The following is a 16,704-nucleotide window of genomic DNA, read 5'->3' as shown; positions in this document are numbered from 1 at the left end:
TTCCCTTGTAAATAAAAAAAAAAAAAAAAGTCATGTAGGTACTTCTATATAGATAGATGGTCACCTTCAACTAAAAACCAAGTGTGAGACAGTTTTGAGCTGAATCATGGCCATATCCAACATCTCGTAAAATTGTGAGCAGTAACGTAGTCATTTTTTATTGTTTAAGTTTCTTTATTGAGTTGTTTTCTGTGCATGGAATGATTCCCTTCTCAATTCTTATTTTTATCTCTTCTTGAAAAACCTGCTGTGGAAAATGGAGTGTTTTTGTTTTGCTCTCTAGTATTGCAAAGAGAAATATTACAAAAATATAACAAAACTTTACTTTTTAAAAACTTCATAGGTGGATCATGCTGCTTTTTTACACCAACACCTATAACACAGCATGCAATGTTAGTTGAAAACATTTTGTTGTGTTGCATTAATCTACTACCCATCATGGAGTATACATACATTATTCTGGAAACTTTAAATAGAGCTAAATAAAAAAGCCTGCCTCAGAGACTGTATAACCCAAGAACACAGCAAAACAACCAACAGTTAAGTGTAGGCAAAGAAACCAAAGACCACATTAGTCAATGTAATAAGCAACAGACTTAGCACAGTAACCATGACTTTTGGTAGCCGTCACAAGGAAAATTTTAAGAAATATTCTGAATGCAGTTACTGAGGCAAATTTATAAGGTGCTACCTTCTGGGTCACCTTCCATACATTAAAGTGTAGTAACTTGAAACTCCATGGGTATGTGATGCAAACTGGCACCATGAGCCTATCAGTCTCTTGGTATTGTTTGGAAAAATAAATCTATGAGGTGGGACAGAATATGGGATACCTTGGAAGAGAAAAGTAGCCAAGACTGGATGCTCTATGGCATATGGAAGAAGCAGCATGGATAGATTGCAAGATGACATACCAAATGAATGGTCTAGAAAAGGACTCTTTGCAGGTGTGCTCTGAATGGATGAGAGCAGAGAGGGGAGAGGGCACGGTTGTGCCTGTGTGAGCCAAGGAGGAGGAGGTTGCAGAAACAGATGCACAGAGATGAAAGCCTCTCACTCCAGTCCCACACACACTCACAAGAGCCTTGTTAGATTTTCATGGCTTAAAGTGCAGACTTCAACTGTCTCAGTAATCTTTCATGGATTAAACTGCTATCACCAGAAAGACCATTAAGGTCAAGATGAGTTCACAATGTTAAGTTTACACTTTACTGTTAAATCATAAACAAGTTGAGATTTCATAGTGAGATATTTTATATTTTACCCTTAATCCTAAGGGATTCACAAAGAAAATATATCTTGAAAAATGTAAATTATGTATAATATCTAAATTGTTCTGCAAAGCAAGCTGCGACATTTACACTAGCTTTCTGTGTTACAGACTTGGTTTTCCCCAGAAGGTACAAAGTTTTCTGGATGAAGTCAAGTGACAAGATGGGTTTTGGGCCCCCTTGGAATAAGAGGGCTAAATTCATCATTGCACTTGTCCCATGAAAATTCACCAACTACTGTGCTGTACCAACAGAGTCTGCTCATTGAAGCTGTCCAGTTTGTGAAAAGAAAACCTCTCTTTAAAAAGCTTTGGGAATGAAAACCTGAGAATTAAACAAAAACTGATGTTAAAAAGAACTTCTGTTTAAATTCTTGTTTTCTTGTTTTCATTTGGGTAATTTTGTCAGCTTCCACATGACATGCATATTGCTTTCAACTGCCAGCAGAACTTTCCATTACCATGCAAAGAAGCAGTAAATTATAGATCTCTGACAATGTGCTTTTTTCCTTTATCCCAGTGGCATCAACCTACTTTACTACCTCTAAGTGGAAAATGCACCACAGTTAATACAGAAATTCATATGGATGCATGTAATTGGTAACAAGAGCTGCCTTTTTCTTTTTTTCCTGATTATTTTACTTTTTTAAGGTCTTGGCTTTAAAACAAACACCTCTCTGAAGATCTGCATTGACTTAATTTTTCCAGCTATGCATTTTTGAATGGATACATATCCTGTCTCAGATTGTTGACCTGCATACAGTATAAAACAGGTGGTAGGAGCTGAAATTCATTACTTCATGGTATCCCTACACCAAAATCTTAAATGCATGTTTTGGAACAGCAACCACTCCAATCATTGTCACATCAGTCTTAAAGGACTTCATGTCAGTCTCTCCCCTAATGAGTATTGTAAAGTGTCAAATCAAGAGGCAGTGTGAAAACTTGCTGTTAAACTCCATTTAGCCTAAACTGCTAGTTACTTTGTGTTGACTTCCAAAGCACTTAAAATGTTTAGAACAAAAAATTTTCAGTAAACCTTGGTAGGAATTCAATGAGAGAAGGAAATTCAGCACACATCTCTTCTAATTGATGCTCTCACAGGTCAGGCATTCGGGCCAATCTTTGGATTTCTCTAAATTTTTGGCAACAACCACTTTGATTCAGATATGAGCTTGCATATATGAAATGATCAGATGAATTAAATAGATACCACAGAATCTAGTACCACTTCATTTAGCATATTCAATGTTTTCCTTTGCAAAACATCAGTGCTTGAAATTGTCAACAATTTCTTTCCACCAACACTTTCTAATTAAATCCAACTTTCTAAATTCTCTACTGAATGGTTTTATTAAGTATAGTTTGTCACAAAAAAGCATTTAAACAAACAAAAAACATAAAACAAACTTGGGAAGGAAATGAAGGAAATTCCCAAGGAAGGGAATGGATTTGCAATATCCCACGCTACTAACTAATTATGTTTTTAATGTTACAACAACGTCTTGGGGTCCAAAGGGTTAGGGAATTCTCCATATTAAGCAGTTAACTGCCGTCCCCATTCCAGCTGCATTAGGGACAGACAGCATAGACCAATATTTGAAGGAAAAGGAAGTATTGCTATCTCCATTTTACATGCAGTGAACTGGTGGAGGGAGGCTAAATGACTGGCCAAAGGTCAGATGGATGGACTTTGTTAGAGTCAGAAATAGAAGCATGATGGCTGGAGCACTTAGTACCAAGACCAGCCCCGCTCTCTTACATGCCTGATCGCAGCTAAGATGCTTGTTTGTAACATGAAAAACCTCAGAAAGTTTGGTTCAGATAAGCGTTCATTCTTCTGAGTACTTATCTCAGCCTAACTTAAACTGTCTGACTTCTCTGAGCCTGCAAAATGGATGTCTTACAAGAACTTATTTTTAAATATGTTTCTGTATTTTAAATTCCAGCTGGAAGCAAGCACTAAGAGGGATGAAAATGAAAGATAACATGAAGTGAATAAATTAACTTGCAAATCCTAATATGATTTGATCTGGCTGGTTTTGGTGAAAGTCACTCTAGTTCCTCTTTTTCACTTCCTCTTGCATTGGAAAAAAAACAAATTCAATTATTTCCATGTGCACTAGAATTGAAACAATCAGAAAGGAGATGTTTTGCATGGACTGTGTGCCTAAAAAACTGCTGGCAAAGAGCTCCAGTCCCCATAATCTCTGAAGCAACTAAAGTGCTTGTTTGTGAATGTGTTATAAAAACATTTAAAATTGTATGTTTATGATAATAGATATAGTAAATCGTATAATGTTTAATAAGTAGTGAGATTGGGTTTGGCAGTAGAAAACACACAGCACTTTTGTTAGCAGCACAGAGGCTTTGTTCAGGCTGATTTGACTCTGGCTTCTGGGAAGATTTATTTTATACGGGATATGCTTGGAGATTCAGTGCAGGTATTTGCAATCTGTCTCCATGATGAGTTGTAACAGGCTGGTGCTACTATTCATTGCTAACATCACTGAGAACTTCCCATTACACAGACCCTGTTTTCACTTGCTTAAACTTCACAAACATGAAATGGTTTGGGCCATAGATGTCAGTCTCATACGGAGCTATTTGAGCCATGACCTGGTTTAGTATCCCTCTGAGAGGCTAAATGTCTATTCTCATTAGACTCGCCATTAGTTCAAGTAGCAGAAAGAGTTCTGTGCATGGTAACCTGTCCACATGATGACCACTTGGAAGTTAGATTGCAGCTCCACAATTCAGTTCATTTTTTAAAACTGGGGATAACATTTAGCTGCCCCACATGAATGTACAGCCCGTACATAGAATATAAAAGCTACAAAATCCAATGTGCAAGAATGAAGATGTCCATGGAATTTTAATTAATCCCTGTGTGTCAATTATAATAATATTTAATTACTACAATTTTGAATCTTTCTGAGCTTGGTAAAAACAGTGCAAAGGTACTTCTTGATCTTAGAATTTCTCTTGAGGCAAACATGTTGTACTTGAGAACTTCAAAACAAAAGCAATATACACACATTGTTTCTTCAATGTTGGTTCATGTGCCAAGCCTATGCATGTAACACATTAATGCAAATTGCATCATAGCTGAGGGTAAGGACACCTATATAATTTTGTTTAAGTTGTGGAAAAAAAATTGAAAAATAATAATAATAAAAAAAAGAAAAATAATATAGAGATAAAATGCTAAATTAGACCATTCAGCAGACCAATCTAGTTTCTGAACCAAATGGACTTTAGGGGGTAATTAGCCTGGGTTTTGAGGTGCTTTCAAAGCTTCTGGCATCTCTCTATTACCGTGAGGTAGTTCAGTCATTCTTTCCACATTAATAATAATAGTTTTACTCTGTCCAAGCATGTTACAAAATTATTCTCTTGTAGTGCATACAGTATTTAAATGGACCTTAATAGTTTAACTGGGGAAACTGTCAGACTTGCAAGCAGTAGTTTTACTGATACAAAAAGTTTTGCAAATGCATTTTTTTTAAATTTTGCAGAATATTTTACTGTCAGACCAAGATTTAGGGAATTAGATTCACAAGGGCTCTTACCAGTACTTTCTTACTAAAGATGCAAATAATCCGCTATTCAGACCATGCCAAGAATTTAATCCTCAATGCTTTTAATTTAGAGTTAGTTGTCTGCTTCTGCTTCTTTTCTGCATTCCCTCCAAAAAAAATTGTTTCTTATACTGCTCTCATTAACCAAAACTGCTATTTCATGTAATAAAATAGAGCTTAAATGTTTCTCTTCCCCTGGAAAATTAATACAGATAAAATAATTTCGGCCATTTGGCTCTTGAATTAAGTTTGTGGGAATCCAAAGTAGTCCCACTGATTTAGGTGGAGTAAATCTGGATTTATTCAGGAGCAATTCTCAGAAGAACATAAATCCATAATTTCAGCAGATCCAGATTCTCTCTTCAGTTTAGACAACCTTCTAGGTGTGCGTGTGTATTATATGTGTGTGTATATAGGATTATTGTTGGGTACTGACATGTAGTGTGGCTCAGCTTAACTAGATGTTGGTCTGATCGTAGTTATAGCTTCATTAGTACTTGCAACAGTCTCTTGTTGGAAGTCTGTAAGTGAAATTTCCTTGCACTTATAAGCTCGACTAAAGGAAAATTACCATTATATTTATCTAAGGCGATAAATTGGTCACTGTGCCTCTGTAAAAAATGTTGTTGAGATTATTTGTCAAATGACGCTAAATATTTATCATAATCATTACATACTGTAAGGAAAAGCTGTTTCTGGGGCATCTTGGATGCTTCCATGTGGTTAGTGATTGCTGATTACTAAATGGTGACAAACATTTGTCCACAACTTAGATTTATTAATTCAGTGTCAGAGAGCAGTATCAGAGACTTGTGAAAAGGGGGCAGAAATTTGTGGAAGCTCTGCAGAAAATCTGCTCTATGTTATAGTTTTTAAATTTTTTAAAATATTTTTGAAAGGACTGAAGTGTTAGACATCTCTGGGTTTCTGTGCTATCAGCTCCCCCCTTGGCTTCCAAGGGCTGGAGTTATGGCAACATAAGAAGAATGAGTGAGAGTCCCAGTGAGATTTAATTAGGCTTTCTTCTTCAGAAGTTAGAGCAGCTAGAAGCTTTTAAATGTTTCTGGAGCTTTGACATGAAAGAGTTTGGATAACTGCAAGAACTGTTGGGGCTTCAAAGGTTACATCTTTGTATCACACACAGAAAAGGAATGCATATATTAGAGGAAGACTTTATCCCAGTTCAAGTTCATCCGGAAAATATCTTTTGTGCTACAGAGACTGGTGCACCAGCAAATTTGCCCTGGTGCTGGGCAAATCCTTTAAGTAAACCTGAATTGCTGTGTTTTATAGTGTGTGTGCTCAGGTTCTCCCCAGCATGTACCCACAAAACAGTGACAAAGCAGAAAAAAAGGACTCTGCACAGAGAAATTGAGACTCTGCTCTGCCTCTTGAAACCCCTTCAGTCCTCAAGTATGGTTAAACAGTGGGCTGTGTGACTCTTTCATCCAATCCTTTACCCTAAGGGAGATGACATCCCAGCCAAAATTTTGAGTACTTCCCCTAATCCAGAACCTTTTTGGGGAGCTGTTGCCCTCCTTGGCTTGTCAAGAAGTACTGACTGCTGTTGTCCAAGACATCCTGATGATTTGAGAGGAGAGGTTATTTCACCCCGATAAAGTCTCAGTTTCAGGCCAGTATGAGCTACCAATCAGATCCTGCTGCAGGATGCAGCAACCAGAGACCATTGTTTGCTGAATCTGTTTTGTACTGTTCCAGGACACAGCAAAAGCTCCAAATCATTGGTAGGTTTCAGCTCAGCTTTCCTACCTTATCTCAAAACACCCTCACCCCTCTTTTTAGGCATCAGAAGTGCCATAGCAAGTTCTGGAACATAATCCCAAGGCAGACTGCTTTTCCAGAGGGACAAGATAAAGGGAAAAAGCCAATTATGACAGAGACGTACAGATGAGTTGGTATGTTTGAGAGCAGCATCTGCTGTGAAAGGCTACTGCCCGATATTAGCCATTCATTTGCCATTCCTGTTAAACCTTTTCAGCTGAGCTGTTCCTGGCAGGACTTCCCTAAGGCATGGAGCATGACAGCATTGCATTCCTTCTTTCACAGCCAAACTTCAAGAAGATCTGGATATCACTCTTTGGTTTTTGGGTAACATTAGCCCTGAAAATTTCCTGTCTTCTTCCGGGTTTTGTACAGTTTTTATCGATCTCTTCCTCTTCAACAACTCTTTGCCTTTTGCATCATGGTATGTGATAGGTAGTGGAAAGCTGTGTGGTTTCCTGGGTAGGGATGATACTCTGAGGGTTTTTTTGTCTGCAGGGCTATCTTAGGGAAAATGCCTTGATCAGGTATGGTTTCTATATGTGCAGAACAAGAACCTTGCTCCACAAAGCCTAGAACTGAGATGTGCTCTAATGGTTGCTTTGTCTTTACTATCGAGGCTGGGCGTTGACCTTAAGACTAACATCAAGACTTGCGAGAAGTGTCTCATACCTTTGTCCTTATCATGCCTTTCTACAACTTCCTTACCTTTTCTGTCATTTGAATACCAAGATCTCCTTTAATTGTCTCTGAAATATCTTATTTACTTCACAGTCATATTTCTGGTACAGACTTGTGTGGTATTAAATGCTCTTGATCTGTGGTCCAGGCCTCATGGGTTACTGTAATACAAGTACATTTAAATTAATAAAACCAAAAATTCATGCCACTGACACTGTATAAATATTATTTATAGGTGACTGTTCAAGGGGAAATACAACCCTCTTTAGCAGTAATGTAACTGCTGCAGAATCTTTCTCACCTCTATCACCTTTCCATTTTTTACATGTAAAGAAAAAAAATAGTATTTTCAGTGCTTAATTAATATTCTTTGCCTCAGACAGGTGTTAGCCATTACACTATTAGCATATCTCATTCTTCTGGTATATCTCCTGAAGAGCAAGCAAGGTTATTCACAGACAATTAAGTAGTCAAGGACTAGAGTTCGTCTTATAAAAGAGATTTATTTTGCTCAATAAATTGCTGTTAGACAGATGCTTCCTGATCAGTGAATAATTCCTTTGATTTTTTTCATGACTTCAGTGGAAGCTGAAGCTCATCAGCCCTAGATAAATTGTAGGCTTGCAGAGATCTGCTCTACTAAAAAGTCTTCAATTATTAGAGTGTCAGCTTCCTAAGAGGAGCTCTGCCCACAGCTATGTGTTGCCCCTATCCAAGAGGGAAGTTCCTTCCTCTGTCCTCTGATCGAAGAGTTGTCAGCTGAACTACCTGGAAAATCAGTCTTTGAAATCACATGCCTCGGCAAGACTGTAAGATAAAACCCTTGAAACTATATTTACTGCTAGTGAGTAGTTTATTGTATTCATATCTGCAGCAATAATTTCTTAATGTTGTTTTAGCTTCTATTCAACTTTTTTGTGTTTTGCATAAGTATTAGAAAGGCTGACAAGAAGGCAGGTTAATTATGTGAAAGGCAAATCCAACTTAATGAACCACTGAAATACTGTTATGGAACAAGTTTCCTTAACAAGTTTCAAGTTAGGAATGCAGCACAGAATTTCATATTTAGATCACGGTAATGAAATATGTTCATGTTATCTTTTGAATGTGTTTCAGGTATCTATCAATACTCAAAGTGATGTTGATTGTTCTTACTTAGCCTGCTGAAGGTACTGAGAATTACAGGACTGAAGGGAGGAGGTTTTGTTGCACAGGAAATATGATTTCCCATGTGCTAATTCCACCTTACCCAGTAGCACCTAAGGCCTTGCTTGCTTTGTGTACCCTCTTTGCGCACCTGCCCACCCAGTCTGCATCTTAATATCACAGCATACAGGGGAAGCGTGGCATACAGTCTGGGAAATCAGTCCTTGAGAGATGCTGGGGGAAATATTTTCAGCCTGAGAAAGCAGTGCCTGGGAGTTGGATGCAAAGAGAGCTCTGGTCCTCCACTACCCACCCTTGACCCTGTTCTGAATCCATGGCTCTTATGGCAAAGTTTCCATCTCACCCTGCCCTAATTTCGTACCTGTTTCTCTTACAGTGAGACCTCTGAGATGGTGTTTTCCTTAGCTCTTTCCAGGTCCAAGCTGAAAACTGAAACTAAAGTCAACATATCCAACATGGTGCCATATGAATGAACCCATCCCCTGCCGCTTCAAGTGGCAGCTGTGATCCTGGAGATTCCCTCACGTCCCCTTCCTTGGCTCTCCTCCTCTTGACATCTTAATTGCCTGGAGGAAAAGCTGCTCTTAATTTACCCATTTGTTTCACTTTAGTTCCTGAAGCAGCTCTCAGCTTTTAAGACACATTCCTCTATAGCAGATAGTTATGTTGTATGAGTGAGGATAGGAGATCTCAACATATTTACTGTCATAAAAGTGGGACAGATCATCTCTGCAATCTCTGTGGTCTCTTTATGAACCAGAGACTCTGCATGGCCCAGTGTGTGTGTGGAGCAGTATGTGAGCAATAACTCTCTGCTCTCTTTCAGAAGCTCTTGCTCTGAAGGATCAGACCCCGAGAGGAGTCCGAATGACCTTGCAAATCCATCAGGATATTGTCTTAGTGAAGAGATGAGTCTCACACTGTGCTTGGAAAATTGAGGAAGGGGAATTTATTCTGCTTCTGTCACTAGTGAGTGCCAAAAATAGCAACGGACACTTGAACTGGTGAGAATAACTTTTTCCACAGAGAATGTAGGACACTGTCTTTAAAAAGCTGCTGTGTATTTCCAGTGTGTTTGTGCTCTGACTTGCCAAGTTTTGCCATGCATGTACATAATACGTCTTCCAGGCATGCTGCTGGGTATGGTGGCTTCAGGGGGTTATGTGATTTGTCAACATTAAGGAGTATAGGGAATGCTAAAAGGCTTAATTACTGTTATAGTTTCCTTGCAATGATTGCATTGCAAAATTTCTTTTAGTACTTCTGGGCAAACAGGTTATAATGTCTAGAGGAAGTTAGAAATCTTTAATAATTGCTCTTATACTTTAAATAAATTCTCAGAGTAGCATTAGTACATTGACATCTTAGTGCTGGGGTGAGTCAGGCAATTTACCACACGTGATCAAATGCAGTCCCAAAGCAAAGCAAAACCTGTTCTTGGATCAGGGGATGATAGTACTGATATCTGGAAGGGAGCATTTCCACAGAGGGCCTCTCTGACTGGACTCTGTTACAAAACCAGTTGTGACCAGGCATGTGTCTGTAGTCCTGTGTGTTGACTTAACAAGAAGGACTGAGTGTACAGTTTGAATGTATATTCACTAATGATGGTCCCTAACTTTGGGTCAAGGCACAATCACATGCAGAGGTAGAGAAGCTCCTTTTGCCATTAAAGAGTCTACGGGGCCTGCTCTCATTAGACCGGTCCAGTACCCTTACTGTCACGTTCCTCTTAGTGGAACGATGTCAGGCATACTCACGGTATAACTCTGTGTCTCAAACCACTTTTCCTCTTTTCAAGACTTATTTTCAAGATACCACAGTGCAACAAAAGCTACTTGAGAAACCTAAGATGTCAACCTTCTAAACAAGTTTTAAAAATATATTATTAAATTAGCATAAATCTCATAGCTAAAAAAAGCTGCTTTTGGATTAAATATCCACAGCTGCCTAGTCTGTTTGTAATCCAGTTGTGGTATCTGGCAGTCAGAGCATAAAAAGGCATTCTTGAAAATAAATTATTTCTAGGACTCTTATATACAAGAGCATCTGGATACTTGGGAGTAAAAAAAGGGAAAGCGAACATTGCCCAGACATTGCAGTGCTTATTAAAAGATAAATGCTTTCCAGGGATGTATTTCTGGATAATATAATCTCAAAAAATCTTCAGAAGACAATGATGCAGAGAATGAAGACAGTGTATGTGGCACAACATTTCCTTGCACTCCACCCTTGCTTGAAGCAAGAGTAATATTTTAAGTTACCGATTCCAACTAGTTTTCTTGGAAGTCAGGGTTCAATTTACATTTACGACTGCCTGAAGCTATTTTGAGGAATCCAAATAAAAGACTAGCCAGCCTTCAAAGCTGTCTCAGAAACAACACAGAAAATGTTAAGCATACCTGTGGCTTGCACTTGTGTCATTTATTATTATCAAACTTATATCGCCTCTGGTTTTGAAATCTCAAAGAAACACTTTCTCTGCAAAGTGATGCCTTAAAATGCAAATGTGTTTTCTGAAATGCATTTTGTTACCATTTCTGAAATACTTTTGATCTTTTTTTACTTCTCCTTTGAAAAAGCAAAAAACCCTACAGAAAACAAACACATTCATTGCCCTTACAACTGTTAAACAAACCAGCCAACCTGGAAACCTTTTCATGACTGTGGAGTTTAAGTAATTGTCATAGTAGCTCTTCAGAAATGGCAAATTTTGGAGGCCTTTAAGAGATATGGACCTTTTCTAAAACACGTCTTAAAACCACAGCAGCTCCCATACCAAAATAGGGCCAGCTGACAAGGACAGAGTCTGTGGACCAGATTATCACCTACATGCTGGCACTGCACCTCCTTTTCAGGAGCACAATAAGCACAAGTGGGCCTGGACCTCTCCAAGGCAGTACCCCCTGCCTAGTCTTTGCCATGCAGACCTGCTACCAGGGTACTGTCTGGTTAAGTGCCTGCAGCATCCACCCAGGGAGACAGGAGACCAAGAGGATAACAAGCTTTGTCTTACTGAAGTACTTCAGTGAAAATAGTTGCTGAGTGTTGTGAAGACAGCATTCACTATATATTAGTGGTATAATTAATTTGAAGGGGTTGAATTTTCTGGGAGGGTCTGGCCAGTGCTTTGCACTGGAACTGCTGGGGACTCCCTGTGTTGTGAGCATCCCTAAAAGACCAAAAAGGTTTCAAGCTTTAACAAGCCAGGTGCTATTAGGAAACAAGTCATGATTGTTAATATTTTGTTTAGAGAAAACTCTTGTCGCTAGGAAAGAGATAACAGAAATAAAAGATTTATTTTCAAGCTTTAACAAGCCAGGTGCTATTAGGAAACAAGTCATGATTGTTAATATTTTGTTTAGAGAAAACTCTTGTCGCTAGGAAAGAGATAACAGAAATAAAAGATTTATAAGTCACTCTCTCCCTGCTCTTTGCAGAACTGATGCTTTTTGCTTTTTTTCAGCCAGCTCAGTGGATTTCTGATTGTAGCAAATGCTACAGTCCTCTGTGATCCCTAGGAAGGTTGCTCCTGTCACCTGTAAGGTGACATCTTTTCTCTGTCCCTCTCAGCAACCTCCCTGCTAAACCTTCTTTTTGGCACTGTCAGGTCTTCCCTGCATAGCTTAGCTGCCTCTGGGAGGATGATCAACCCCCTTCCCTCAGGGGATTTCACACCACACCACTCCTCTTCCTAAACGAAGAGCTGGGAACACACAACCAAAATACATACCGTCTGCCACCAGCACTTCACCTGGGTTTTGTCAGAGCCCTGGGTGAATAGAAAGGTGTTTCTGGTGCCACAGGCAAAGGTGACCTGACAGTGTCCTGGTCTTATCTTGGAGGTTGTGCCAACAGTGTCCCAGAACAGCTATTAGCATGTGCCCTCATGTATTCCCATTTCCAGTCAGGAATAAAATAGAAAACTAGAGTGTTTCTGGTAACTGGCCTTCCCCCAGTCTTCAGCAGTTTCAGTGTATATTGGAATTAGTTGGAAATAACCATTAACTCGGAGGAGTTATAGGGGATGAAATTTGGACTTATTTCTTCAAGGTCTAAAAGATAAGAAAACGCCCTTATTAACAACTTCTCTTCTTTGAGTTTTTTTTTTAGCCTGGAAAAATGCTACTTGTACCAATCAAGAAAGGCACTGAATGCTCTGTAATCTCAAGAGATATTAATTTGCAATTTATGGGGTATCATGCAGCTCTCTGTACATTATCTTAGGCACAGAAACGCAGTTAAGAAGTTTTTGTCCTCAATCATTTATTCACAGTTTCCTCACTTGAGCTGATTCAGCTCTTCATGAAACTGAACTGGAAAGTGGATTGCTGAGATCATCTGAGTTTAAAAAAATTAAATAAGTCAAAACTGAGTTTTATTTTGTTTTTCTGTATGGTGGAGATGGAACAATTAGTGTTTAGCTCTGGGCAGCAAGGAGTGGAGAGGAGGCAGGAAGTTTTGCAGCCAACGAGAAGGTACATGAAACTGCCTGAATTTAGAATTTCCCTTGACCTTTAAAGAGACACACCAGGGTGGAGGGGAAAAGAGACGTGCAACACAACATAGTGCTGCAGTACTGAGTCACACCTTTTCAGCTTATCTACGCTCAATATCTTGTCCCCAAGAGGAATCAAACTCAGAAGTCTCAAAAAGAGTCTAATCACTAAGTGTGTCTGGTTATACCTTTCCATGGTCTTCCCAAGTGACTGGGCTAGGGCAGGGTATGCTTTCCACCTTAACCCATCAGAGATTTTGAAAGTTCACAGTAGCATTTGGAAAGCAGAAGTCAAAGGAATAAACCTTTCCTGCCAGCTGTATCAGTTATAAACTGCTCAATTTCTGGACTACTGATTATCAGTGTAGAAATTCTGATAGACTAGGTTGGGGGATCCAGCTCATTTCCAGCTTAACAGTGATTTGAAACTATTGCATACTTTCTTTTGAATGACAACACCCCCTCTGAAACTGAAATCTCTGGAAGTGCTTTCCTTCCATTCCTGCCTCCTTCCCCACCGGCCTCCCCAAGCCACCACCAAGAACTAAAAGTGATCCCGTTGTCATGCTGCCAAAGTAAATGAACATGATTCACAATTTTCCATAATAACTATTCAACATTAAAGCAGTTGGTAATTAAAGTAACCCTTGCTCCCTGGTGACACATGCAGCATGACAAAACAGAAGTAACACGACAGCAACAGAACCTGTCTCCTTTATTTACTCGCTGCTTCGGTGCCTTGTTCTGCCAAGTGACTGATCTTCTATTGAATTACAGAAGAACAACTGAGTTAAATTAGACTGAATATTTGTGGTGAAAATGTTAATGTGAAAGTATTTGCTGTGATAGCCCATAAAATAAAATCAATGTACTTTCGGATTCATCATGCCTCTCCTGGGTCTGTGGCTGATTTTCCTCTGGTTTTCAGGGAAGCAAAGGAGTGCTGCAACTCAGCCACCGGACTGAGGCCAGGAACCTCTAACCTGGGGACTTACAGCTCAGAGACCAAATATGATGCATGGCACAGAGTGGGTTGCTTTAAAGCCACCTCCACTCAGTGTTACATCAGCAGCTTTGAAAAAGGTACTTTTAAACAGAGAAGCCAGTTAAAATTGGAACAAAATGTTGGTTTAAAATCTCTGGGCCAGGCTGGATAGGTCTTACCAGAGTCGTGCCTTCTTTAGGATAGTCTCCTGGAGAACCATAGTGCCATGGCTCTCTGGAGGAATGTCTTCTTCCCTGTTGTGCCTCTTGCCTCCTAAGGACTGATTCAACAGAAAGATTGCTTTCTTGTATGATTAAAAGCTTTAGTTTAAATAATAGCTTGAATTCAGAATAAATTGATGAAGGACAAAGAACAGGCACTTTTCTTTTTTTTTTTTGAGTCGTGAGACTTTTGTCTTTTTGCATTCATTCCCCAAACAAGAATGATGACACCTGGATCCTTTATGTTTTTGTACTGTTCCAGTAACATAAATGTATGGTGCAGTTCACAAATGCAACGTGAATGCTTTGTCCTGAAGAGATACTACGTGAAACAGGACAAAATAACCATTTGAGATAAAAAATAAAAAAGAAGTTTTATTGATGAGTGAAATCTTAGGCAAATTATCTGCTTACAAAGTCTTTGGAAGATGAAGATTAAGCACACTTAGCATGGTCAGCACTGTCATTCTTGCAGCATTCTGGGCAAAGAAGTGAGTCCAAGGAAGTACAAAGTACAGAGTGAAGGGACTCAGAAAGGAGCTGTGGTGAGAGCAGAGATAGGGATGGGATTACACTGATTCTTTAAAATGGATGCAAGTAAAGACTTGATGCTCCAAAACAATGACCAAGGAGCCATCAAATGAAGGAGCAGGAAACAAAGTTCATTTTAACTTTAGCATAGTTTGGAGGTGAGATCAAACTGAACAGAAATGGTCATTTTCATCTCATTGGTGTTCCACAAGATGGCATGCCAGACAGGGCAAAAGCCTCATAATTGTAAACCTTCATCTCACAGTCTACTCTGACACAGCCCTTTTGTACAATTCTGGCAAGGCTCTCATTCTCCACATGCTTCTGCCTTCTCCCTGTCTCATGTGACTTGAGTGTAATAAATTCCTGAGGGTAGAAAAGGGAGATGTGGATACATGCTACAAAGTTCTGAAGGGCTTAGTGCTTTCTGCCAATGTTCCTGTATTTGTTTCTCCATTTGTTAATTGGAGTTGAGGCATTAATATTTACTCATGTAAGCTAAGTGGAAAATAGTTTCTCGTTCTAGATGTGCAGCTCCATAAAGACAAGAATCTTAATTTCAAAGGCTAAACTATGACCAGCTGATAAGTATACCTGGGAAAAGAACAGCTACTACTGTAAAAGATTTTATTCTGTTGCTATAGAAACCTCTACAGCATGGAGTGTCTTCTATGTGAATGATATAGAAGAAGAAATACAAAAAACCATTTTATTATACAAGACCAAGAAAACATGGTCTTTCTTTCTGTACTTGTGGAAAACAAGAAAAATGTTTTCAGCGAAGAATGAAGTTATTTTAAATATTTTGTTACTGGAACATTTGTTCTTTAGAGCTACCTTCTCTGAGTTTTGAGAAAGGAAAGTGTCATCTCCACTTTGATTGCAAGCAGTATCCTGTAATTCTCTCTTAGTGACCCTTGAGAGACCTCTAAAATACTTAATATTCCCTCCCTCTCCTCAGTGTTTCTAAATTATTTAAATGACATGAGGAAAAATGTAATTTAAGCCACTTCTGTGTGTGCAGGTGTCTGGACAAGAGCTCAGCCAGAGAAAAACACAAACAAGAGAGTTTATATTTTCCAAGATGTTTTTAAAACCACCTAAAATGTTCCCAGTGCAACTTCAAGTTATGGGTGCATACGCAAATGAACATGGTGACCACAGTGAGAAGGCAGCTCAAGCAAGCACAATCACCCAAAAAAGTTTAATTCCTTCTGCTGTTACCCTAACTAAAATCCTGCATGAGGGGTGAGGCAGGCTGATGTCTCTCCTCAACTTCAGCTTTGATCCATGCTTGAAACCAACTCCAGGTTGTAAATGTTCCCAGACCAAACCCTCCTAAGCTCAAATCCTCAAGGAGACATTTGCAGTAGTTAAAATGTCTGTAATTCTGCTAGGATTCATACAGCTGTTGAAGAAGACAACCTGGCTATTTTGCTTTACACAGATTTCCATTATGCTTTGAATTAGATCTGCAGTGACTTGCAGCCTTCTGCCCCCAAGTGACCTGCAGAGCTCCGCAGACTGGGCAGCACAGATGGCACTTCAGTCCATCTTTCCAAATGTCAGTGTGTCTAACCCAGTGCAGGAGGCAAGTGCTTTCTCAGGGTCATAAATGAGTTAAAATTTCCTCCCCAATATCAGCTGTGCTGTGATATTAGACTGTGTATGCCTCAGCTGTGAAGTAAAAAGGGTTAGCTGAAATCACCCAAGGCAGTGGCTTTAATGTCAAGAAGTGAATTACACTCACAGTGTGTTGATTTTGAATGTCGTAAATTAAAGCAAACATTGCACAAACCAAGTGATGATCAACAGTTTTCTCCCCTCAAAAATATTTAAATTGATAATGTATTAATTCTATCTTTAAATCACACCTTCCTTAGCACACTCCAGTCTATGTTTACCTAGCCAGCAAAGCAAGAAACCTGAGATGACAATGTAGTAAATTTTCTTGGTTTTTAGCATGATCTCTAATTTGAAGTCCAAAT

The sequence above is a fragment of the Strix uralensis genome, chromosome 3 (assembly GCF_047716275.1).
Source record: "Strix uralensis isolate ZFMK-TIS-50842 chromosome 3, bStrUra1, whole genome shotgun sequence".
In the NCBI taxonomy this organism is placed as follows: Eukaryota; Metazoa; Chordata; class Aves; order Strigiformes; family Strigidae; genus Strix; species Strix uralensis.
This window is presented reverse-complemented; position numbering follows the sequence as displayed.